Genomic DNA, 9,429 nt, shown 5'->3' on the forward strand with positions numbered 1-9,429 from the left:
TCATTAAATCGCAAGTTCGAGATTAATCGACTTAAGTACCTTACAACGGTGTCAAAGATGTAAGTTGTAAAGACAAGGGGATTCTATTCTTTGTTCAAGAGAAGAAAGTAATGTTCATTGTAGAGAGTAATGTTCATTGTAGAGAGAACAAGACCATAAAATATGATTAATGTCTTAATGGGGAACTTCGCAGTCACGTATCGGGAATTCGACAATGTTGAATCTATACAGACTACAACTCAATTGTAGTAGTTTGATTTTCGACAGACTGTTATTATTGCGAAGATTAAGATCAGAGCACTAAGCTTTAAAGGAAAAAGAAGGATAAGGTTGGAAATACTGTGATTCTTTCAGTCTAGATTGTTCGAAAAAAGATTGTTCGTGGAAGTAAAATTTTCACGGATTTTGGAATTGAAATTAGTATAAAGATAATTTGAGGATTTATCTTCTGTTATTATTACTTTTTTGGCAAGAAATCTGCTGTTTTGTTGAAATTCTCACATGAGCTGGGACATGTCCATGTCAAGACAATATGAATTTCCTGAAAGAAAGTTGATCTGATTGTAAGTTTATTTTTTTAAGTTATTACAAGATAATTTTAGTCTCTGTCGACTTTTTTGGAAAAAATTATGTTAATAGTGCTTTGAGAGTCAATAAAAATTGATAAAAATCGAAATATCTTTTTCTTTTATATCTGGCTTAGTAAAAAACTAGAAGAATCTTCTAGATAGTTATTGTATGGAATAGTAAAGAAATCCGAATATGGAATTGAATCGTATGTTTGCTGTCTTTTAGAGATAGCGTTTTTATGGCACGGTCCCATGGTGCGGAACGTATGCGCAATGCGGAATTAGCGGAACGCTCGTGATTAGTTCTATCTTTTTTTACGTTTGTTCCACCAATTTTTGTCCGTAAGTTTTTATTTTATGCGCATTTAGTGTATGGAATTACTTGTGTATATGTGTGTGTCAAAAAGGCAAAAATGTCGACAGTTGAGCAGACACCCGTAAGAATATTATTAAAAACTATTTGAATTTTAAATAAAAAATTAAATCTTAAATTAATAATTTTATATTATTGCAATTTTTTATATTATATTAAACAACATATGATAGTGATTTCATACTATTGTTACGTCCCAGCACCAAAAATTTTTCCATTACCTTTTAAGAAACACCAAACTTATAATATAATCCAAACAATAAGTTACCGACTACATTTTAGCCGATAAGTTACTCACTAGACAAGTTACCCATTATAATTGTTACCGACTCTAGCCGACAGTCCGAACGTTAATCATAAAATAGCCGCCTTCCCATCACCACGGGACTCCCCCGCTATTCCGAACCCTTAGATAACCCTTTCTACGCATCCACCCCACTCTTCAACCTTGACCCGCACAAACCGAAGGACCTCGAAAGTCCCAAAAATCGACACATTAACTCGAGACTCTGAGCGATACACTTCTCTCTCTAGAAGTGCTCCTTATTCTTGTAATACTATTTCGACACGCGATTCCATTTCCAAGTACCGTTCCAAGTCAACACGATTTTCCATATCCATATTCGTTTCCATTTCAATACGCGATCCTAGTTCATACGGTTCCACTTCAACCTTAATTCTACCACGCGAGCATACCGTCACCTCGTTATACTACGCCTGTACACTCTGCGTCAGTTCTCCGTGCCGATAGCTCTCAGGTTTATACTCACGCGTTACCTCTGTAAACCATCAAATGTAAGTGTAGTTAAAATATACATATTTTCGTGAAACCTCATTGTGCATTACTAACCGAAACCTACCTAAAGCCAGTCCGCATTTTCTACATTCGGCGTCATACTAAGCTCTGATCCGACCCCTTAACAAAACCTGGTTTCGACCATTAATAAAAACCGATAACGTAGCGGTGCGAACGATTGCACGCTCGTTACTACCCCCACCCTGCCGATATTGTGCTAATATTCTGCACATACGGCACTCCTATCTTAAGACCAAAGTTTGCACCTCTTCCTGATAGCATCGTGCTAATATTCTGCACATGTCATCTCCCTATCTTAAAACCAATGGTCGAACCCAGCGAGCACGCGTAACTAATTCAATCTTTTTGTAGATGCCAAAAATAAGAAGAGACGGACATAAATACCACGCGCGGCGTTTATACTATGAATTTAAGTACGCCCCCGTCAGCGAAGCGGATAGCGAGTTTCTCGGGACGGAACGTCTCTACTTCGACTTAGAGTACGAGGCGTATTGCAACCCGGCTTTGCGAGCGAAACAGGCCAAACCTCTGAGGAAGGACATCCGCGTGAAATCCATAGGATACTTTCGGTGGCGGCGCAAACTAATACCGCTAGACACGCAGCTACTGTTTCCTTCTCTGCCGCCCGCGGATTACGTATCGGGAGACTCGAGGAGGACCCGCTACCTCCAGATATGCGACGAGATATTATACTTAAACTACGGATGTTCTACCCCCGAGCACTGGGGTTCCGCGGAACAACCGATAATAATAGATTAACACTACACGGAACGAAACATAATAATATTTTATAGTAGCATTACGTAAAATACGAAACTTGGAAAACGCAGATTTTCTCGTGCCGACACTTTTTACGACCGACCCTTTTTTTTGCTTCCTACGTTTCACTTGGGCCAGCTCGCTCTTGGCTAAACCCTTTTGAAATAGTATTTTCGCTTCGCGCTGCCGAGTTCGGTTTACGACCAACCCTTTTTTTTATTTTCTGTGTTTCGCGTTGACCAGTCTCTCTGTCGACCAGGTTCTCCGAAAATAATATTTGACTCCAAAATAATATTCACTTCAAATAATGTACAACGCGCGCTCTGCTTTATCCACTAATTTGTAAATAACCAACACCCAAACTTGAATAAATACAAGAAACTTATTTTCGTTATTTAATTATTTGTAGCCCTAGCTACTCCTTCCCCTATCCCGATCGCTACTAACAACCACGTTTTATACGGATAATAATAATAATATTTAATTATAGCCCATTAAAAACACATCTACATGTGTTACGGGCGACAGCGCACCGCACAGGAGCGCCACTCCTCCCCTCCTGCCGTCAAAGCGCGCCACCGATTAGAAAACATCCGTTGTACTTATATCTCAGGATTCGCTCACAATTCAGAGCTCACCTCGTATTGCGCATCTTGCTTCGTAAATTCCAATAACACCGATAGAGATTCTTACGCGTACTTTGACGTACACCTCGCGATCGACAGTACGCGCTATACCGGTGTATATTGCACGGCTTGCCTCCGTAACTTAGCAGAGTTTTTCCCGTTCGACTACGAACGGTGTGTCAACGCCTACGCCTACGCCGACTTCCTCAAAGGTTTAAGAGATAGAAATATTTCCTATTATTCGTTAGCAGACCCTGTTAAAGTATTCGTTAGCGGAACTATCCCCGAGAGATTCGCATCGCAAGACTTCCCTTAATCGGTAATCGCCATTTCTTGTCACTGCCGTATCATCATATATACGGCATCTGGTAACACCATCGCCGACAAAGAAAAAACATAACGCAACGCACCAATATACTCCTAATACACCGCCTTTGGTAAAGGAAAATATTCATTTACCAAAGGCGGTGTTTGGATAGCTCTAGTCGTGAGGAATCCCCAGAAGCTTAGTGTTCAAGCGCGCAGCGCGGCTTGAATGTTGCCGTATTCAGGGGCTGTGTGGCGGCGCCACTAAGCAGTAGAGGGACATTGAGAGGGCCCTACTGATCGCATAAAAGAGGGAGAAACGAGAGGCTTGCAGCCATTGTTCCTTGTCGAGTCGAGATAGTACGTCCGCCATAGTTTTGTCGAAGTTGCGCAGTTTCCAGTCTCGTTATTTATCGTTATCCGGTCTCTTTGTGCACAATCTTATTAGGGCATACAGGTGCTTTGCACATAGATGTTCAGCAGCATACTTAGATGCTTTACAGCATACACTAGATTCACCGCAAGCCAAGGTACGGTGAACGGTAACAAGCGTTACCTTAATAAAGAGAACGTGGACGCACGTTCGATTAGTAAGCTAACAAAAGGAGGCTGACGGCTTACTAATTAGGGAGACAAGGCAGCTCATACTACCTGGAAAAACCGCCTGCAAGGTTTTGAGAGAATAAAGCCTACTATTCTGTTAAAGCTTGGACACAATTAAAGGCTATATGCGTATTTTCTTTAGCTACGCAGCGAGAACTTGGTAACTTGATACCCTTTTCTTTGGACTTTATGGTATGTTGTTTTATTTTCTTTCTGATTTGAGAGCATAACCTTGTTTGTGTCATTTCTTTATTTGTCTCATATATTTTTATGATTATTGGAAAAGATTATTATTATTATTTATTATTATCTGGTATATGAAACATTTTTTTGTATATTTTATGTTTTGCTATAATACCTTTCTTGTATAATATATGTGTCGCTATTGTACTAAGATGTAAAATGAAACTGAGCCTCCGTCTGATTAATTATATTTAACTTTAGTTAGTAATTTATTCTAAGACTAATATACATATTATAATATAGTTTTTTTGAAATATATTGACATTTATATTAATATTATAAGAATAGCATATTTAAAGGAAAAGTATTTTAATTTATACTTTAAATAAATTAGATTAACTATTACTTTATAACTACACGCTGAAACAAGTTAAATAAGGAATACCATAAATCCTATTTGCGTTCACATTTAAATAGATAGTTGATTTATAAGCATTTATTTTTCATTTTGATACTTGTACAAAGTTCTAACACTTAGCTTCTGAAAATAAGCGACCGGTCAGGCGAAAGGTCCGAGCACTCTTAGGAGCTGCGACCCCGCTTGACGTAACACTATCTCCTGATGCTAGAAAACGCAGTGTAAATCTGGAGCCGAGTGTCAGGGGAAATTTGTTTGCTAACAACATATTCATTAATGATGAATGGTCCAACCAATGCTAATAATGCGTCAAATAATTGAAGTGCTATTCTAAAATAATCCAAGCATTTTTCTGTGTCTTCGGCCAGCATTTCCTTCATAAGATTCTCACTTACTTCTTGTTGAAATTTTTTTTCTATACTAAATATAGGCCGCACCCAATATTTTCGTCTTTTTTTAATATTTTTTTTTTATAATAATATACAACGAATATAATTTTTCAATCTTGCGGCGTAATTCATTTTTTTGAAATATACACCAACTTTGAATTAATTTATTTAATAACCCGCAAATAATGACAAACAATTTTTCTAAACCAATATTATGAATATCAACAATTGTTATCAGCTTTGAAGGTTATGTACGAATTTTTTGACTAGTGCATATGTGTGATTCCAATCCGCATAAATTTGTGTTTCTACTGTCCCATGCAGCGGAAAACATAGAAGCGTAATCTGCGCGTGCCAATCATATACACTGTTCCGATAGATACAACAAAGGGATCTATAGGAAAGAATCTTCTGATTGGCAAGCGCCAATTGCGTTTTCGCGAGTTCCGCTCCATGGGACATTAGAAAATATATTTCAGCGGAATGCAATTGACGGAATGTCTGCGATTGGATGAACTTTGTTCCGCCAATTTCGCATTGCGCATACGTTCCGCACCATGGGACCGCGCCATTAGCTAATCGGTTAGTAGTTTCATTGCCTAAGATTCCACAATAAGCGGGGATCCAAATGAGTGTGAAAAATCCGACCTTTTCAATTTCTAACAGTTTGGTCTGATTAGGTATATGATATAATTAAGAAAATGTCCAAAATTAGGAAAGAACAAAGTGTTCAAGACACTTTTGGAGTTAGTAAAGATCATTGAACTAGGGCTGCGGTTCGAAATATGCTCACAGCGCTATTAGCGCGTTCACGGTCGATCCGAATTACTTCGTGAGCGTTTTTCGTGAGCAATATGACGTCATGAATCCATGCCCGAGACGTGTTCACTGTAACCATAATCCGAAGATGGGTCACTATGAGCAGTGGTGAGCGTTAGGTTAAGTCGGGCGTGAAAGACGAAAGCACTATTAGCATATTTTGAACCGTAGCCGAAAACAAAAATATCTTTCAAAATATCCAACTTAACTAAAGAACATCAAGAAATTTATATTGAAGTGCTGGGGAAATATTAAAAATTCTTGTAACACCAGCATAAGCTATAAGAGCAGCTGAAGGTAAGAAAAAATAAGATAAGCACTGATTTTTAAGTTTAATTATTTTTGCACAAGTAATTTAACATTAATTTGTGTGTAAAGTAACCAAAATAAAAAAGTCAGACCTTATTATTTCATTTTTGCTTTTTTTCATTGAAAAATATAGACGATGCATTTGCATCAAATCTCGTTCAAAGAGAATACGCAAAGCAAAATAAGGCACAAACTACAATTAAAGAAGTTTCATCTCCTGTTGCATCATTTACGATTACGGAATCATCTGCAAATTCAGGTATTGACGACTCAATAAATGCAACTATTAATGTTAAGAAATTTTGTTGTCATTGTTATTATTTCTAACCAAATAATTTCTTGAATTTCTTACAGAGAGTGATAAATTTATATGACCTTCAAAATGTGTACAGGGTGTCCGGTAATAATTGCCCCACCTCTCTAGGCCAGATAGAGCAGGCCAAACTGAATATAAAAGTCGTTTACCATTTTGCGATCTTCGTAATAATTATCGAGAAATTAATTAACAAAGATTGACAAATCCGCGTATAGTATAAGCGCGCGGTGAGAAGGCCCATCCCACTGCTACGCGGTTACTAGGCGCGCTACTCATACGCATCCATTTCCAGTCATAGACCGCTCCTCCTATCATTCAATGAGCGCTTAGGAACCGCGTAGCAATAGGATGGGCCTTCTCGCCGCGCGTTTGTACTCGCCCGGATTTGTCAATCTTTGTTAATTAATTTCTCGATAATTATTATCGAGAAATGGTCGCAAAATGGTAGACGACTTTCATATTCAGTTTGGCCTGCTCTATTTGCCCTAAATGGGGCGATTATTACCGGACACCCTGTATATTTACTGTTATAAAATTATGAGGAACGAATCACAGAGTTCTCTTCTCTAAACGTCACTCAAAAATTTGGGATAATATTGCAAGTGACATGAATAAGGTTACTCAGGTTGCAGTGACAGGCACGCAGGGTCAGTCAAAATTGAATGTCTTAAAAAAATGTACAAAAAAGTTTTAGGTCATAATAACATTTCTGAAAATGATCGAAAGTTGTGACCATATTTTGAGGTATATTCATATATATATGATATATCGATAATACATATATTTGCTTGAAAGTCTTCTTTTATATACGAATAGATATACATATGTAAATTATATTTTTCTACTTTTAGAGAATGCACGAAATATTTGGCAAATAAATGAGCAAATCCAAAAGCACTTGCATCAGAAGCTGAGCCTTTATCTTCTGAAAATTCTAATTCAGATAAAGAAAATAACAAGGATAAAGAACCATTCACTAAGAAATTAAAAACTGAAAGAGCTTTACATGAGTTTCTGGCACAAATGAAACAAGATAGGCAAGAGAAATAAAAAATAAGAGAAGAAGAAAAACTAGTTGCATTACAACAATTGAAGAATCAGAAAAAGAAACATCATCAGGAAAAAATGGACATCATGAAAAAATTTTGTGAAGCCATTGCAGGCAAGAAATTATTTGATTAATTATTTTCATTGTTGTTCTAAACTGTAACTTTCCTCATCATAAAAGATTTTTTTTTGTTATTATTTACATGTGATACTCATTTAGCTTGAAATTACAAATTTAATTTATGTTGAGTCCCTATATATGTGTGTATTATATTCTATGTTATTTTTTTGTTTATTTATTGTTATCAACAAAGTTAAACGAGCAATATAAGTAGTGTAATGAGTATATATGTATATATAAAATATAAACATATATTATTTTGAAAAGAATCTACTTCTTTTCTTTGTAAATGAGTCATAAAAAGAATTATATTACTTTATATTCAGTTGCATTATCAAATAGCTAATTTTAATTTTAATTTTTATACATACAATGTTAAACTGTTCAGTGATTGTTGTACTAACTCATTACAATTTCATTAGTTTTATTGTGATTCTATTACTCTTTATAAATGTAATAGTCATCATTATTTTATTAGACTGAATACGTAAACAACATAGTGATATGATTATTAAATTTATTTAAATGTAATGTTTATATTTTTAAAATGTTGTACTTAATATAAGCGCTTTATTATTAAACTAGTATGTAAAAATAAAACTTTTGGGAGTTAAAATTTAGTTTAATAAAAATATTTATGTATGTTTATTTAAAAAATATACATTTGATAAAAAAATTACATTTTGTCAATCAATTGTTAATAATTAAATCTTTCATTATTCTTTGTCTTTTTGAATTGCCTTCCTCTACTCTACCTGGAGTTAATCTACCACGTTCGATGATATTGATCCCATGTTGATTTGGTATATTATCATCAATTAAATCTCCATTTAAAATGCAAACATTATGCAAGACCATAATTGCTACTACATATTCCGATATTTTCTCTAAGGTAGTCATTGGAAAATAATCCAAAATACTTCTCCAACGCACTTTCCAGACACCAAAGGCCCTTTCAATAACAATTCTGGCTGAAGACTGGCAAAAATTGAAGTTTCTTTGTCTAGGACTCAAATGTCCATTGTTCTTAAATGGAATCATTATAGTTGGATGAATATCGTAGGTAGCATCACCAACAAGATGACTATCATTTGGAAAAAAGGTCTCTAGATCCTCAATATAGCGAGCTACTGGTGAGATTCTAAAAACTCGAGCATCATGCACAGACCCAGCATTTCCGACAAACACACTTGTAAACAATAAGTCATGGGTACATACAGTCTGAAAACAAAATTGAGAGTCTTATTATAAATCTATAGATTATTTATGTTGCACTTAACAAATTTTCATGAGAGAAATGTACTGATGCATATCCCTTTCTGTTTATATACGCTTGATGTTCATCATCTTTAGAAGATCGTATTTTTACATGGGTGCCATCTATGGCTCCTCACCTGGTTATCACACCTGGAAATGCGCTTGCACACTGAAATGCTGCTATTACTTCAACAGCCCTTTCCCCGTCAGGCCATTGAATGAATCGAGAAGCTATGCTATGTAAGGCATATGTAACTCGCCTCATAGCATGAATTGCTGTTGCTTTTCCTATGTCAAATTTCATACAGATCTGAAAGACATGATTTGTTTCAATGTTTTCATCCAATAATCATGAAAAAAAGTATCTAATAAAATCTAATATGATTCTAATCTGCAAACCTATATGAATCTGGTGTGCCCATCCTCCATAGAGCCATAAGTAATTGTTTTTCTGCTGGAATATGTTTTCTACTTATTGAGTTTGTGGAATCCAAATTTGGTCCTATTATCCCCAAAA

The sequence above is a fragment of the Anoplolepis gracilipes genome, unplaced genomic scaffold (genome assembly GCF_047496725.1).
Source record: "Anoplolepis gracilipes unplaced genomic scaffold, ASM4749672v1 Contig19, whole genome shotgun sequence".
Classification (NCBI taxonomy): Eukaryota; Metazoa; Arthropoda; class Insecta; order Hymenoptera; family Formicidae; genus Anoplolepis; species Anoplolepis gracilipes.